The sequence below is a fragment of the Arvicola amphibius genome, chromosome 3, assembly GCF_903992535.2.
Source record: "Arvicola amphibius chromosome 3, mArvAmp1.2, whole genome shotgun sequence".
Classification (NCBI taxonomy): domain Eukaryota; kingdom Metazoa; phylum Chordata; class Mammalia; order Rodentia; family Cricetidae; genus Arvicola; species Arvicola amphibius.
This window is the reverse complement of record NC_052049.1, coordinates 26032705-26040183: the sequence shown is the minus strand read 5'-3', so window position 1 is coordinate 26040183 and position 7479 is coordinate 26032705.

Below are 7479 nucleotides of genomic sequence, written 5' to 3'. Positions count from 1 at the left end.
AGAAAGACACGAAGGGAGGGGGAGGGAGGGAGGGAGGGAAAGAGGGGAGAGGGCAAGAGAGAGGAGAGAGAGAGAGAGAGAGAGAGAGAGAGAGAGAGAGAGAGAGAGAGAGAATGTAAATGGAAGCCAGAGCAAAACTTTCCCTTCTACTGTCGTGTGGATCCTAGGCTTGATGGCAAGTACCTTTACACGGTGAAACCTCTTACTGGTCCTATTTGTGTCTTTTAAAAAGTGTTTGTTATCAGTGTTTTGTGATTTTTCGATGTACAAGTCTTTATTCCCATTTGACTGAAAATGTTCTGCATCTAAGTCCTCCTGGAGCTACAGTCAGTGGGATTTGTTTTCTTAGCTCTCATCTTAGGTTGTTCATTGGTAGTGTATAAAGCTCAGGGAACTTTTTAGTGTTGACTTTTGTGTTCAGTGACTTTGAGTTTGTGCTAGTTCAAATAGTTGTCAGTGTACAAAATCCTCAGTGTTCTCTACACATGAGATCATCTTGTTTTATGCGACTGAAGATAACTTTAACTTTACTGATCCTGTTCCTGTGTAGGTTTTTTAAAATTCTTCTTTTAAAAATAACGTTTTTATTAGTTCTTAGGAATTTCATATAGTTTTTTTTATTACATACTCATTCCTATCTCTGTCTCTCAGATCTACCCCCATCTTTCTTCCTAGCCAATCGTGTCCTCTTCCTCTCTCTCTGTCTGTCTCTGTCTCTCTATCTCGGTCTCTCCCTGTCTCGGTTTCTCTCTGTCTCTGTCTGTCTCTCTCTCCACCCCCACCATTGAGTTCAGATTGTGTTGGGCTCTGGAGCCTGACCTAGAGTGTGGTCAATACATTGGAGGCCACAGCACTAAAGAAAATGGCCTTTTCCTCTCACAGCAGCTACCAAATGCTTACAGCCCCTCAGCCAAGGGCGGGGCTTTGGGTCTACCTCCCCTATCTTCATACTGAAATTTTCTTTGACTTGAATTTTTGCGGGCCTTGTTCATGCTATTGCAATGCTGTGATTTCATGTGTGCAACTGTACCTTTGTGTCAGAAAGACAGTTAACTTGGTGCTATCTGCCACCTTAGCCTCTTAAAGTCTTTGTATCACCACTTCTGAGAAGCTCCCTGAGCCTTGCGGGGAGGGTTGGGCTATGGATTTCCCTTTAGTGCTAGGTACTCCATGCATGGTCTCTTATTTTCTGCCTTCTGACCAGTTTGTGCTAATTGTTATGCACTACAGAAAGAAGCTTCTCTAATGAGGGTTGAGGAATGCACTAATCTATGGGTATAGCAATGAAGTCACTAGGAGTCAGTGTAATGCTATATCCATTAGTGTGATCACATTGTGTTATCCCCGAAGGCCTCTGATCTCCCTACCTACAGGTCCTTGGCCCCATTGACAGCACCAGGTGTGGTTTCCAGCCCATGGGGCGGGCCTTCAGTTCAAGCCAAGAACAGTTTGTTACTCCCACAGTCTTGGTGTCACCATTGCAGCAGAGGGCATATCATCCCAGGAAGATCATTACTATCGCTTTCTGGGTTTGCAGCTAGGCGATACTGATTATTAATTTTATCTTCTGGTAGCCTGCATAGACCTTCCAACACTCTGAAAAGCCAGCCAGTAGTGATGAAGCTTCTGACTGAGTAGCAATTCGATTTTTCCTTGTTTTCTGTTTGTTTGGTTTGGTTTTTGTAAAGCCATTCCAAATTTTTAGGTTATTTTTATTATAGGTGTATGTGTGTTTTGTCCACGTGTGTGTATGTATACCACATGTATGCCTAGTACCTGTGGAGGTAAGAAGACATTGTCAGATCCCCTGGAGCTGGAGATACTGATGACGGTGAACCTCCACATTGGTGCTGGGAACTGAACCTGAGCACTCTAAGAGGAGCGACTACTCTTAAACACTGATCCGTCTCTCCAGGCCCTAATCCCTCCATGTTTTAAGACTCAAGGATGTAGTGCCTTCAGCAATTGACTCTTACTGTCAAGTTCTGGAGGGTAAGCGAGAGCAGCAGTAATAGGCTGTAATGTTTGGGGAGACTATGGGACTCCATTGGCCAGCAGCTCTCTGCAGTAAGAAACAAGCTGCGTGGTGGGTTTATTCCCAGTTTTCAGCGGAACCCCACACTGCCTTCACAGTGGCTGGACCGGTCTGCATTCCCACCAGCAGTGGGTGAGGATTTTCCCCATATTCTCACTAGCATCTACTACCATTTGTTTTTATTTTGGCCATTCTGACTCGATAAGAGACATTTTCAAAATAGTTTTAATTTACATTTCCCTGATGGTTAAGGATGTTGATTTTTTTTCTTTCTTTAATGTTTCTTGGCCATTTGCATTTCATCTTTGGAGAATTCGCTCTTGACACGCCTCTTGGTTTGATTGGGTTATTTGTTTTCTTCTTTTTTTTTTTTTTTGTCTTTTGGGTTCATCGTATATTCTGGGTCCTAACCCTCTGTCATGTGTATAGCTGATAAAGACAGTGTACCAACCTGTAGGCCGCCTCTTTTTTTAATGACACTGTCCCTTGTGTACTGAAGCTTTTCAGTATTTTGAGGTCCCATTTATTAATTGTTGGTCTTAATAATGACAATGGACTCCTATCCAGGAAGACCATTCCTGTTCTAATGTATCCATAGTTTTTTCCTGTCTGCCTGTGCCAATGGCATGACTGTACATTGTGGGGTAGTAGACATTTTGAGTTACATTGTGAGTCCCCTCCCCCTTAGAAAATTGAAACCTAGTGTGCTCAGGGCAGCTGTTGGGAGCAGATTCTTCTATCCAGTTGACTGTTTGCACCGCCCTGATGGGGAGAGACACAAACACGCGCTGGATGGGGGTCTTGCATGCTAATCTTCCACATATGGGCTAGGGACTCGAGGTTCATTTCTAGTATGTAGAATTTCCTGAGCTTTAGAGAGAAGTGCAAATCCCTGTATTTTTAAAGTTACAAGGCTCTGACATTTATTAGATATGTGTCACAAGTAAGATCAAAGGAAACACAACCAAGGGTGAATTTGAGATTTCTTGATTTCTGCAACTTGGAGTAGGTGCCTTCTGTTTGCTACAGAAGTCTCCACAATGAAGAAAGAAAGATCCTACTATTTATGGGCAGCTAAGTCAGTCCAACTGAGTGTGTCTGGGATAAGCACATGCCCCTGTGTGCAAATCTGCTACCCTGATTTGTGAGACTTGCTACAGGTCATCATTGCTGGATGCCACCAATATGGCCAGGTTGGGGTGGTTTTGACTGGCATGTTCAATGTAGGTGAATCCCCACTACAGAAATGAAGTTCTCACTGTCAGAGCCTAGGATAAAAGTAGAAATCATGACTCTTTGTCTGCCTTGATGTTCAAATTCCTCTGCTCTGAAGAAATTTGTGTATATATGACCCCAAGAGCTAGGAGGGTCCACTACCTTTCTTCTAGTTGATGGGTAGAGAGGCTACTGTATCCCTGACAGGGTAAGGAGATAGAGGTATGTACCGGGAATCTCCTTTCATGGGAGCCAAGAGTGGGAAAAGATTTCCCGGTTTCACTTCATGTGAGATCAAGTCACAAGGGAATTCTCTGGTAAGGACACACCTTCCCAGGGAGGACACCTCCTACTAGATCCTCACACTAAGGAACAGGCCCAGGTCCCTCAGACCTTTATCTATTTTTAAAACAAGTTTGTATGGATGTGTGTATGCAGATGTGCCTACATGCTGTGGCGGCCAGAGGTTGATGCCAGATGTCTTCCTCCATCACTCTTTATCTTCCTTCTCCTCTTCCTCCCGTGTCCCTCCTCCTCCTTCTTTACTTCCTCCTCCTCCTACTCCTCATTCCTTTTCTTCTTGAGACAGAGTCTTTCACTGAGCCTGGAGCTCACTGATTAGCTAGACTAGCTAGCAGTGAGTGCCTGGAATCCTTCTGTCCCTGTCTCCCATCACTGGAATAACAGGTGTATGCAGCCATACCTGGATTTTCACATGGGTTCTGGGGATCCACACCTCATGCCTGTGCGTCTAACACCTTACCCACAAAGCAGTCACTCCAGTTCCCCTCGGGTATTTTAGAATAAGCCACCGTGATGGTCAACTTGACACAACATAGAAACACCTGGAGAGGGTTCTCACTGAGGAGTCATCTAGATTAGGTTGGCCTGAAGGCATTCCTGTGAGGGATTCTCTTGTGTTCACTGAGGTGGGAAGACCCTCCCTGAACATGGGTGGCTCCATTTCATGGGCCCTGGACTGAACGAAAAGGAGAAAGGAAGATGAGCATGTATTAACTAATCCATTACTCTTTGGAGCATCACTGTGGATGTGATATGACTAAGCAGTTGGCATTCCCTCTGCCTTGAGTCCCTGCAGTGATGGACTGTAACCTGAAAACGTGAGCTGCAAGGAACTCTTTGTCACAGCAGCAGGACAGGAAACCAAGACACACTAAGTCTGTGCATGAGGGTCCTGCTCCCCTCCCAGCCTTTTCATAGAGGCCCATCTCTTGATTTGACCACATCGGCGACTAGGTCTCTGCCTGCAAAGACAGAGAGGAGGCAAGCCTTCAAACAATAACACCCACTTGTTCCCTGAGGGTCGAGCCATTCATTACTTCTGCACAAATCTCTTTTCCCTCTCCTTATATACCCCCTTGGTGTTACACTGGACAGAAAAATAAGAGTTGCCATGATCATGGTGTCTCTTCACAGCAATCGAAACCTACGCTTGTATTACAGTCTTGGTGAAGGACGTGGGTACTGATTCTATTGTTAGAATGTCCTGTGCATATGGTTCTGGTTGTAGCATGTCCTCGAGTGTGGTGAAAGAGGCAGAGATAAAAGGAAGAGACGAAAAAGGCAAGTTGAAATCTTCCAATCTACATCTACTCAGCTCAACAACAACAAAAAATAGAAAAAATTTAACAGCTGAAGATTTTCTGTACCCTGAATTTGAAAATAAAGCGTGTATTATGTTCAAAACAGGATTTAAACAGCAACAAGAACCCAGGTGTTTCATGGTGAAACTGAAGAACACCACAGATGATAACAATAATCTTCAACTGATCATGTGGTCATTGGGGCATCAGAACAGGGGCCACCTTAAAACACACAAAAAGCTGCATCTTTAACGATTAGGATTAAAACAACTCTGAGGACCTCAAAGAGTGAAACAGAGCTTGGGAGTGGGAGTGACAAATTTTGGGTGATTTTAAGAACTTTCCAATACAAGAGATCTCCAGCCTGCCTCATCCTCTGTCACTAGAAGATTCTGAAGGACTCTGACGAGAAGAGAGATAAGATGGGGAAAGACTGAATGGCTTGGACAAAGGTGTTGAAAAATGGGCTCTGAGCAGTTCAGGAAATTGCAGAGGAGAATGATGTCAAAAAGAAAAGAAATGTTATTTTACCTACAGTGGCTTCTTTGGGACTGTCCCTGTGCTTGTCACTTTTAAAATAAGTCATACACCTTTCTTCTGATCCTGCTCTACAGCTTTCCCTGGAGTCGGCAGGTTTCTCTTTCATCTGCTTGCCCTTCTAACTTTCAGCTGAGCCATTCACTGTTCTGAAAACTATACAGCCTCTTCCAAAAGGACCTGAACACCTAGCATAAAACCTGGCAGAGTCCATACCTAAGGGGTTCCTTGGAGACATGGATTTCTGAGCCCTGACCCCCACTTCCCCTGCCGTAGAGGGCCGAGCAACTCACATAAAACCACAGCCTTTACTGATAGAATATTTCAGGTTTTTGCCTAGTTCTTTCATGTATACCACCTTCCTTTAACAGTCTCCAAAACTTAAGTTAGTATCATCTCCAGGAAATTAGGGATCAAGTTTGCATAAGCTGCCCAAGGACAAAATTATACCCAACTACAAATCAAGTGCCTGAGACTCCAGCTCACCGGCCGGTTTTAATATGCCAAGTAACCTCTAGGAGGTGAGCTTATCTACCAGGCTCTGTGTCTCACCTGCCTGACTTCTGTGTTACTCCGAGGGGTTTAGAGCAACACACATGTCCTTAGAATTCCCCAGATAATCTTCAAAGGGTTACTCCATTCAACTATGGCTAAAGACAGGTGAAGAATGGGCACCTAGCGCTGATCACTGGCATTGATTAAGCAAGAATCACATGTTGACTACCAAATAAGAATCAGTCTTGCCTTTGTATGGGCTAAACTGAATAACAGTGCGCTGCAGGGTGAAAGCAGTCAGTCAGTACTTCTCCCTCCTCACCTTCCTGCCGTCCTTACCATTCCAAGTTCCATCTTGACGAGAGAAAAGAACTCTGCTCATCTACTCTTTGACTCCTTCAAGTCTCCTGCAGCTGAGGTCTGGCTAGATGACTCCATTTTAAATTCTAGCCCTCTTTGTCGTCCACTGATGTTCTCTGCACTGCTCCTTTCGGTGGCGCTTAGGATCATCTGAGCATCAGATATTTCAATTTCTTGCTTGTGAGCAGTCTATCTTCTTCATTAGGTTACATTATCCTTAGATTTTCATGTGTGTGTGAGGGTGTGTGTGTGTGTGTGTGTGTGTGTGTGCGCGCGCATGTGTGTGCATGTTTGTGTATGTGTAGGTAATGCACATATATGTGTGGGTACAGAGGATGGAAGAAAACCTCAGATATCATCCATAGGAACACCCCCTACATACTTTGATACAGTATCTCTCATCAGAGTGGAGTTTACCCGCTGTGCTAGACTGGCTAGGCAGCAAGCCCCAGGGAGCCTCCTGTCTCTGCCTCTCCAGCTTTGGACCACAAATCTAAGCCACCACCCCCAGCATTTTTTGAATGCGTTCTAGGATAGAAGTCAGGTCCTTGGCTTCTAAGACAAGATGTTTACTGACTGAGCCATTCCCTCACTCCTTCCTTAGGATTTATATGCTTGGCTTGCTTCAGGTTCTCCAGAAATTGGTGCTTGCCTTACAAAGCTCAAGATGATGCATTTGATGAATGAATGAAGGAATGGATGTTTTCATGAATGACATTTCTAGAGCCCTCCAGATTCAGGCAGTATGCAAGCTGTTTTTGGACCACGGGTAAGTACCTAAGGCTGGACTTTCTGAATGTGGCATGCTAAAAGTGAAATTCAGAAACCATTTTTCTTAAGTTATTACGGCGTAGAGTTACCTAAGATCAAAGGGATATGTGTGTTGCAAAAGGAGAGATCCAACACTTGAGGGAGATGCGGATAGATATCTGCTTTGAGTGCTGGCAGTTAATGGGGGCTATATGAGGCTACGGGAAGACAGATGGGAAGCTTTGCTGAGATGAGCTGAGATGGGGAGATCCGGAGCAGGAAGAGGGGAGGAAACCTACCCCCTGATTATGGACCCTTGAAGACTTACTTTGAGTCCAAGTCCTAGTGGATCAGAAAACATCTCTAATAGCATCCCAAGGAGTTAAAAATTGCAGGTGAGCGCGTTGTAGCCAGCTCAGTGGGCTAGGGCATTCAGAGTGGAGGATCTTTGGAGGAGGTGGTCCTGAGGCTGGCTTTTAAAGA